This window comes from Pongo pygmaeus, chromosome 6, assembly GCF_028885625.2.
Source record: "Pongo pygmaeus isolate AG05252 chromosome 6, NHGRI_mPonPyg2-v2.0_pri, whole genome shotgun sequence".
Lineage (NCBI taxonomy): Eukaryota > Metazoa > Chordata > Mammalia > Primates > Hominidae > Pongo > Pongo pygmaeus.
The window spans coordinates 22768065-22778981 of record NC_072379.2 but is presented as its reverse complement, the minus strand read 5'-3'; positions in this window follow the sequence as shown (position 1 = coordinate 22778981).

Here is a 10917-nt window from a genome sequence, read left to right as displayed (position 1 = left end):
TATTTATGTTTTAATTCAATTGTACCAAATAATAGCTGTAAACCTCTTAGGTATCACACACTTGCTCCCATTTTTGAAACCCCTGAAAGCTCAACATTCTTTTCCTTGTTATCTTTTTTGAAACTTTTTTTTTAATTTGTGGAAGTTATTTTTCTGAAAAGATACAAATCTTTTCTTGGTCATTTTGGATTTGATCTTGGAGGATTTTTTTCTTATAAATTTATACCAAAATATTATAAATTTTTAGGAATTCTATATGTACCTATAACATGAAAATGTGTAGCATTAGGACAAATATCTAGGTTCTTTATACTGAGACAGCACATGTATTCTTGGGAGAGAAGCACTGGAAAGAAAACAATCAATATCAAATTGCCCTGCTTAGATGTATGATGAAATGAATTTAGAATTTATTAAAAAATAAGTAAGTTCAAGGCCAAAATTTCTAAACACTCTTTAAAGCTACTTCTGCAGAATATTTTTGATCATATAGAGGAGGGTGATTGCCAAGTTGTGTTGAGTGCAGTGAAGAACTCATGAGAAGACACTTATTCAATTATTTAAAACTGTGTAACTCATAAACTCTTTCTGAGAACTTTTTAGCCACTAGGCTCTGTGTAATACCAAGTTGAATCCCTAGTTGTGGAGGATATATGTAACAAACAATCTCCGGATATTCTGTTAGCTAATAGTCTATTTCTTATGGTCTTATCATTAATGGAAGAGCAAAAGTAAAGACTGGGATGGGTCTTGATTTGCAATTTGTAATTGTTGTGTGAGATGAAATCTTTCTGGGTACTAATACCAGGTAGAAGCCAAGAGCTATTCGGCAGAGGGAGTCACTTATCTGAGTAAGTAATTTTAGGAGGCATAAAAACATATTAGACCCCATCAACTGTCAGATAAACAGAATAAAGGAATTTTTTAAAAAGTTTAAACAGGGAACCAGATAAAAGATGTAGTCCAAATCACTCTATTGTATGCCATAATATACAACTGCATATTTTCCCACAGTATTAATAAAAAAAGGTTCAGCAATCTTTCAAAACTGAGACAATAATTTGCATAGCCTGTTTCTTGTATTTTTGCTGAATTTAAAGATCTTTCACATCATATCAAGTAATAGAAGGCCTTGAGAAAAAATAAAGTAAAATGGAAGTGCACCCAAACCAAATTTCACATAGGATTTTGCCTTTCCACTCTTTTTACTTCTCTCTTCCTGCCATATGAGTACACAATTCTGCTTTCACTTTAGAGCTCTGGGATAATCATGACCTCATAAAGATTTGTTTCTAGAATGAATTCTATGAAAATGTTTTCTGTATATAACAGAAACTAGACATTGTCATCCAGGTCATCTTTATAGCAATTCAGTATTCCTTTGCTTTGATGAAGACTGTCAAGGTTGTAAAATCCAGAATGATATTTTCGTCTCTCCCTTAATTACAATAGCACCTAATATTTGTACTATTACCCATTCTTTTACGCCAATCTAACTCTTTCTTCATCATTGTCCCAAGGCTGTTTTTATGGCATGGTAATTTCCCTTAAAATTCACAATTCAGCTTAGTACACCTTTAAGCAAATATTGTCAGGAACCCAAAAATGCAAATGAGTGGCCAAAGATAGGCAGTTTGAAATTTTAAGACTGTCCATGTTTTTTGGCACAAAACTGAGACATGACTGCAAAATACAAAGGACCTTCTAATATAATATTTCATCTAGGCATACATACTAATATTGATTTAATAACTGCAACTTCAAATTACACATCTCTGATCCTTGCCATATTTTTTCTGCTTACAGTTGATAAGTGAAAATAATCTTCTCTTAATTTCATGTTTGGTTATGCCCTTATAATTTTTTAATGCAATACCATATTTTGCCACAACCATTTTTATGAAAACATTTCTTGTCTCCCCCTCAAAAAAATGACAACTGGAAGACAAGTGTTGTTATTATTAAATTCTTCCAGTACATGGCACTCCTCCAGGAAGAACAGGGGACTACTTTCTCTTTGTACTGCTTCATTTTTCTTCTACTTTCCTGTATGCCCTATTTTAACAATTTCTCAGTTAGTATTATTTTTGTGTCCCCTCACTTCTGATCTCATTAGAAAGGTATCAACTATTATCAGCACCTAAAATGTTCTAGGCATTGCTATAAGCACTCATTTAATTCAGAAACAACACTATGAGGTAGATGCCCATTTTAAAAATGGGAAAAATTGAATCCCAAGGAAGATGAAAAACTTGCCCAAGGTCCAAAGCCGGTAAACATCACAGTTGGATTTCAAACTTAGGCTGCCTGGCTGAGAAAGTGTCACTGCTAAAGAGAGTGTCACACACTCTGTCATTTGGCCTAGCAATTTCTATTATACATTTTCTCCTTCAGTATAGTATGTCTTCACTCTCTTCCAGAAATATTTCTTGTTTTTTAAGTTTCTCTTTCTTATTCTACTCTGATTATGAACATCTCTCTATATTCACTTTTGTTCCTTCTAAAGTCTAACTTCTTCAACCTGAACTTCTAGGTCACTCTTTAATATTTAATCATGAATTAGAGTAAAATTCCAAACTTATTAAAACCTATAGTAATTAAAAACTCCTTTATAAATGCTAAGGAGTAAGGTTCCAGTGTCAGTGTTGGATACATTCCTTGCTCTTCGGGACATGAAGATTTGCCCAAAGTACCTGTTACTTACAAAGAAAGTTTATTATTTCCAGTCAAAATCAGAAGTACATATCAAGCAGAGGTTAAGCATACACAGCACATAGTTTGGACAGTTATTCTTCCAAGAATAATTTATTTCTGTAGAACAATAATCTCTGGTCTAGCAAATGCTCCTCAGTCAATATTCAAAAACTGTAATGCAGAGACTGGAACTTTGCTGATAAGGAAACTATAGCTTTAACGTGATTGACTTGGGAGATCTAAACTAATATTTTTTGGTCTGGGTAGTTGATCATTTTTTCACAATGAAGGCAGCTACTCAAAATGGCCCAAAGATGTTAATTCATTGGTAAGTCCAAACAAGGTTTTCTGATGACTACATTATATCTATTAAGAAGAAATACCTTGTTTATCCACCTGGAGCAGGGTGAGGTACCTGGAGAAACTGCTGAAGCATCAGAACGCAGTGACTACATTTTCTGCAAAACAATAAAAAAAATTCAAATTCTCCAAGGGACAATCTAGGAAGGAGAAAAAAAAGCCAACAAGTTTGGTCATACATTTAAGAAGAGAGAGAGAGTGAATTTCCAGGAAGCAGCCATGATGGCACAAACAGTTCACATGGAATATAAATGTGTGTGTGTGTGTGTGTGTGTGGTGTGTGTATGTGTGTGTGTGTGTGATTTTCTGCACTGTGAAATGTGACTCTTTTCTACCACCTTAAGGACTTTAAGAAAGACTATACAAACATTTCAATACCTGGTGTGAATGGATGTCATCTGAAAATATATGATGGGGCCAGATTTTGCATCTTAGAAAGGATGGATGGATATATACATGTAGTTGGAAGATCCTGAGCTGTTTTCTGAATTACATGGGTGATACTATATTAATTGCTTAGTAAGTCAGCAAGACAACATTGATTTAAATCTGGAAGCCAGAAACAATTTGGGATGATCAATGAATTCACAGATGGGGGCCAAAATGTTCCCAATTGTATGTGTGTGTGTATATATGTGTGTTTTCCCGAGGCATGTAAGCAACATTTTTTTAAACAAGTACAAGGAGCATTTCCATTATTTTACAACTCCTCTTACCAGAGCCAGAGGAGGAACAGGTGTATCATTCTGGGCACTTAAAATGGCTTATGCCAATGTATTAAATAAAGACTTTGCAGACTTTCATTGTATAATAGTCATTCTTAAGATCAGATCAGAGCTCACTTTTCTCAAGTTTTTTTTCCTAGCTTTTTTTCCTAGCTTCATCTGTATATCCGTTTTCTATTGCCGTGTAACAAATCACCACAAATGTAGCAGCTAGAAACAGCACACATTTATTATCTCCCGGGTCCTGTGGACCAGGAATTCTACCATGATTTGCTCACAGGATGAAATCAAGATATCCTTCAAGACTAAGCTGACTGGAGGCTCAGAATCCTCTTTCAAGATCACATGATTGTTGGCAGAATTCAGTTCCTTGCAATTGGAGGTTTGAAACCCTTAACAGCTAAAGGCTGTCTGCAGTTCCATGCCACTTGGCCCTTTTAATAAGCAGTTCATGCATGTCATAGCAGCATGCTTCTTCAAGGCTTGTGATGAGTTTTTCAGTCCAGTCTGCTAAGACAGAGTCTTGCAGAATGTGTTGTAATCATAGAAGTGACATTATATCACCTTTGCCATATTCTCTTCGTTAGAAGAAAGTCGCAGTTTCTGTCTACACTCAAGTAAGGGGATTACACAAAGGCATGTACACCAGGAAGTAGGGATCACTGGGGCTCACCTAGGGTTGGTATGTCATACCCTGACTGCTTTAGTAAATTGATCATACTTTATTTTGTTCCTCAATTTTGTTCTAAATGATTGCTATCATATTGCATATATTAACTAAGTCATTATGTTCATGTTTTTCTTCTCCAGCCCAGTGCCACTTAAATTTCTCTCTGAAGTCTGCTAACATAAGTATGTAGTATGTTTTTCTAAATAAATCACATAATGAATAAATGAATGAAATAATTAATGCATGAATGTTTTGCATTAATTAAAAGCATGAGTATATAACAATTTGAGTACTACAGATGTAAAATCATCTATGCCATGAAAACTTTTGGATTTGAGCAAAGTCTTGACATTTGGTAAGTTTTTGACAGATCCTACAGAGTTGGTGCTATAGTGGGTAGATGAGTTGAAATGCATAACAGCACATGTAGGAGCAGGCATAAACATGAAATTTCATCGATAAGAGCAGAAGGTTCCCATAGGGCACATAGAGTTATATCATTAGAGTCATATGAAGCCCCTAACCACCATCTTCAGGAGTCTCCTTTTTATTTCTTTTTTGACAGAGTCTCACTTTGTTGCTCAGGCTGGAATGCAGTGGCACAATTAAGGCTTACTGCAGCCTCAACTTTCTGGGCTCCTGTGACCCTCCCACCTCTGTCTTCTGACTAGCTGGGACCATAGGAGCGAACCACCGTGCCTGGCTAATTTTTGTATTTTGTATAGAGATGAGGTTTTGCCATGTTGCCCAGGCTGGTTTCCAGTTCCTGGGCTCAGGTGATCTACCTACCTTGGCCTTCCAAAATGTTGGGATTACAGGCATAAGCCATCAAGCCCTGCCAAAATGTTTAACTGTAGATTAGATTTCAAAAAGATAGGACAAAAGGATTGAAACTATTTGGGTTTTAAGATTGTCCTTTGGGGACCTCTTTCTACTCAAGATAGCACTATTTCAAGAAACCTCATGATATAACTTATATATTAAGTGGATATCATGACCCCTGAAATACTATTAATTTTTTGCTCATTTAATTCCACATTTCACATATGTGAATCACTCAACTTTTTTATGTTTTATATTACAAAGATAATAGACAATATCCTTTAGCTTAGTTTTTATTCTTTAATAAATTAAATGTCGCCTTCTCTATGGCAACCTATATCAAGTATTTTGAATACTTAATTTGACTTCCTATTCACCCTTTCCTTTCATTAGCTAGCCTTTTGTTTAGAATTCCCACCGTTATTTTCAACTTATTTTTGAACAGTTTTTTTGAAGCATGTTATTCCAGACCTTTAGATACTCAGGATTTCAAGCCAAGCAAAACTACCTGTATATAGGTCAATTGAGAAAGCAGAAAGAGCAGTCCTGCCTTCATACTTATATTGTGCATCACAGAACACCAGAAAGACAGCATTGCTTACTTTTCTCACTCCTCTCCTCTTTCTCTTGAATGTATCTTCTTTCTCAGTTTTTTTTTTTACCCCTGACTTCATCCAATTCCCTTGACTTCATCCAATTCCCGTCACGTTTGATGGTGTGAACAATTTAGTCAGTATAAAAGTTGAAACCCATCAATGCACTGTCTAGAATATTGTACATGCCAAAAAAAAAATCAACCTTGGGCTTTTACGTTTATTGCATTCACACTGTAGGAGGAGCTGCTTTTTGGATTCTCCCACCCTGCCACTCCTAACACCCACACTACAAATCAAAATAAAAAAAACAATTTTGTTGCAGCATTAATCTCAGTAAGGAAAACATATCTTTAAAAATAAATTGCAAGAGTCCATTTTTTATTGATTATTCAATCAAGAGTTTGTTTTCTGGTAAATTCAAAAGATGATCTAAAGCATCTTTGTGAAAGCATTTAAAGACATTTAATCTTAATTACCAACTTCATCATAGCTGTCAGCATTTCATTATAGGTGAGTCGTTCTGAGGCATTGTTACTCTCATCAACTTCTACTTGTGAGATTTTTGACTGATACAATCCTTTACTGACTTGACTTTTGCTTAACTATACCAACTAGATGTTGCTACGAAAATCCAAACTGAAGGAGCCTTATTTGATTAAGAATTGTTGAAGTCCATATATTTTCTATGGAACCGATTTTCTCAGTATACTGATGATAATTCTGCCTTCCAAAATCAATGGATTAGTCCAAAACAATGGCCTCCCATAGTGTTGTTTAAAAAAATTCCTCCTTTTTGGTCAGGCTGCCACTTAGGTGAGAGTATAACCAAAACATAGGGCCTTAGCGCTACACTCAGTTACCATCATCTTGGGTTTCTGGTCTCAGCACGTCATTTATAGGTTACGGTGTCTTCATGGTTGTGATTTCTTTCAGCTCCTGTTATTATAGTTGAAGAGAGATCATATGATATTCTAGAGATGGCTGCATGCAAGCATTTAAAACTTTTGAGAGAATACAGAACACCAGGGAAACTATTATTATGACTATTGGGAGGATAATACCAAGAGTTTGCAGTATGCTCCTTACCCAAGGTCCCCATAAACCAAACCTCCTAAGAACAAATAGGTCAAACTCACTTGACTAAGAAATTTCTTTGTGAATCTCCTGCCACTGAATTTCTATAATCTTCATTTTATGTATTTCTCCATAGGCCACAAGTGCCAGTAGCTGCACAGGTACTTTTCTGTTCAGCTGATTCTATTATTTAGCGTAACTTCCACAAGAGAATTTAAAGACTAAGCTTATGCAGCAGGCCCCAAAAAACTGAACCAAACCAAAATGGAGTTGCTTGTGCTAAGACTTTAAGGAAACACATAGATTCCAGAAAAGACCAGGTTTTGTTTTTTCTCCTGCAAATCTCTATAACAAACATTTTGACAGCATAGATTTCCACCCCCTGAAATTCCCATTAAATCTTTTAACTAAATTCATTTTCTCTTGCTTAGAGAACATCAAGCTTCAGATGATCATCCAACAAAGGTTCCAGCCAGTTTCAGGTGAAGACACCACCCCTGGCCATCAAGGAGCTACCCTGACTCCACTAGACAGAGCAGGGTGAGAGTTTTGTGATCCCCAATAGGTGGGGACTACGCTCCAAGCCATCATGAAGCAGTTACACAAAAACAACAGCAAAAACAGAAACAAAAACTTCTACCTTCCATAAAGATTTATGGGGATCACATCTCTCAGAGGGGAGATGAGGCAGGAAAATAGGGTCTGGAGGCAGGGAACATAAAGCCGATTCACACTTCAGCTATGACAGGAAAAAGCCTCTCCATAGTGCATAGGCCAAGTAAATGACTTTGTAATTTTACTTCATCCTCTTCATTTACATAAAGCTTACCCCAAGTAACCAATGGAATCCTGTAGGGGGTCTTTAAACTCCCAAAAATTCTGTAACAGGGCCTTTGAGCCCTGTACTTTCATTTTCAATAAATCCCTTCATTCCTTAAAAAAATAAAATAAAATCAATGGATTTAGATAATTAAACCAAATTTCATGCTACGGGCCTTGAATTAAATTTTAAAAATAAAAAGCAGTGTGTGCTAGCATTTTGGATCAAATTAGGTGGCACTCAGTAAAAGTTGTATAAAGATTTTTTATAAATTCAATAAGAACCATATCAATTAAAAGAACAGAGAGCCTTGATTCATCAAATAAATGCTGCATGAGTGTTTTTCAAAATGAAATTCAAGTAGCTCTTTTTAATTTTAATATTTAAGTGGTTTTTTCACTTTAAGAATTCAAGCACATACAGATATATACATACACATGCAGGTAGCTCAGATTCAGTACACAGAAATTAGTCCCAAGACTCCTGAATAAATCACCAAGAGGAGAGCTGGATGAATAGGTGAGCTGGAGAAGCAGGGTAGAAAACTTTGAAAAGAGAACTTGCCAATTCAAAACTTTTCTGAAAGAGACATTTTCAAGGAATGGGGTAGAGACTGTTTCTCTAATTGGTAAGAAACATTTCAGTAGGATAGGAATGAGACAAGCAATTTGTATTTCATATTAAACTAATTGCTTGGACTTTTCACTCATGTGACAAGTAGCTAAATTATTTTGTTTGTGGTCTAATGTTCTCTCTTCTCAGGGTTATGTATAGAGAAACTTGTCAGTTGTTACTCTGACTCCTAGACAAAGACAAATCTGAGTTTGTACCTTTGCAAAATATGGTGTAATTCTCAGTATTTTCCATAATTTGTCTCCCATCATTTTTTTTTAAGTACCTAAAATTGAAATGCCTCACTTTGCACTGAGCTGCCCTGTCCCTATTCTTCAGCCAGTCTGGTCTCTGGAATTTGCATTACCAAGTAATTTCATTCCTATATTTTCAAACTGTACCTGCCAATATATATGTATATTTCCCCCACAGATTACCGACATGCTAAAATTTATCCCATTATAAAACAAAGTAAAAAGAAGGGAACCATACAGCAACCTAACGACCACCATTAGATTCTTTCTTTCTTTCTTCCTTCATTGCTGAGTTGCTAAGCTCATGCAAATGATATGAAGACTAATATTTCCCAGGGGATTGGTACTTCTACAAAAATTTCATGAAAATATTATAAGATTAAATAATTCGAAGAATGTTTGGATCAGATAAATTGAAATTGAATTTTTCATTGCAAGATTTCTCAGACATCAAATATGACAATTTTCATTGTGAACTTACAAGATGTTGTCTAATGACCATAAAGATTTTCATTTTTCATTCATCCAATTATTTATTCGCAGAGGAGAAAATAATTTTCTCTTAGTACATTTAAAAGCCTTTTGAAAAATTATCATGTACATTTATGGTCTCTAACTTCTGATTTTAAATGTTCATCTCAATCCAGCAAAATGCACATTTTGCCTCCAACTCATTTGAATCTTCTGTGACAATTGTCAACAATGTTTTCCAAATGGTAGAAAAAAACAAAGTAAAATAGGGACTAATGATCTTTTCAGTTGTTCACTTACTATATCACAGTATTTCAAATCAGTGACTCTTCCCTCCACAAAATTATCTTTCCCTTTGACCTAAATTGTTTTCTCTGATATGATTTTCCTTTCATGTTTGTAAAGTTCCTTCTTGGTGTTTTTGGCAAGCTGCCTTATATTTGCCCAATTATGTTCACAAAAATGCTCATCTCTGGTCATCTTACTGTATATATTCACTGGATTATTGAATGTGTTCTTTAAAAAAAGTCTATCTATATTTTCATGATAGCAAAATTGTTCTCCCTGCATTTCTTCAAGCTTCCGGTTCTCATAGCTGGCTGATTGCATCTCTTTCTGGGTTTTCCTGGGAAATCCTCATATTTAATATGTATAAAAATATCTATTTTTTTCTCCTGTATCAGAGCACATGGCACTACCATCTGTTCACTCAGCCATGTCAGAAACCTAAAAACTGTTATTTCCCTCTTTACTCATTCTTCCCATAAATACATGACAGAGTTTCAGTGGTTCTGTTTTCTTTATATCTTGCAATTCCATCTCCTTATGTAAAACTTAAGGGATACTAAGTTAGTTTAGTCTGTTACCTGTCACTTGATTATTACTGTATATTCCTAACAGGTTTTTCTTTTCCCAGTCTTAGCACCCAAGAAGGCTTTCTGAACTTTCTAATAAAAATACAAATCTGAACATGTGTCTTTGCAACTAAAATCCTTAAATAATCTCCATTATATAGACGATAGTCCAAAGTTCATTTACAAGTAATACAATAGTATTTCAGTTCCTACATGATCTTCCAAAAACTTGTCACTTCCAATCATTAGGTTAATCCTATTTCCCCTCCTATTGAAATGTGGTGGGGTATTGTGACCGCTTTGAGAAAGAGAGTAGAGCTGAAATGATCCTGTTTGTCTTCTGGGGTTATGTAAAAAAAAAAGTAATACATTTCTTCCTGGCTTCCTGTTGAGAAGCTTATCCTTGAGAACCAACCACCATATTGTGAACTTAGGCACCTCAGAGAGACCGAATGTCGGTATTCTGACAAACAGCCTTAGCTAAGGTCAAAATTCACAGCTGGCACCAGTAATGATGTTGTTAACCAGCCTTTAAGCATTAAGTTACCCCCAGCCTTTAAATCTCCCAGGTCAGACCTCAAACTTTGTGGATCAGTAAAAACACAATATCCCCTGTGCACTGTGGGAACTCCTAACACCCAACATCTGTGAGTTTAAACATCTTGAGTTTAAAAACATTTGTTATTGAAGAATAGATAACTAGAACAATTTTCTCCATGATAGGCTTCCTATCTGTGTCCCATAAATTTATCTCTGTAAGAGTTGTTATATTATAATTGAATCATGTTAAAGTACAAGCAGGATTTTTATGGGTTAGGCTTCATGTTTATCTGAAAAAGTGTTTTAAAATCCCAAGTTCAACACCTGTGAAAAGAAGGGGAAATAAATTCCAGCAAGGCAAGTATGATTCAATATTAGAAAATCTATCAAGAGATCAAAAGACCCTCTGTATATCCAGGAATCGT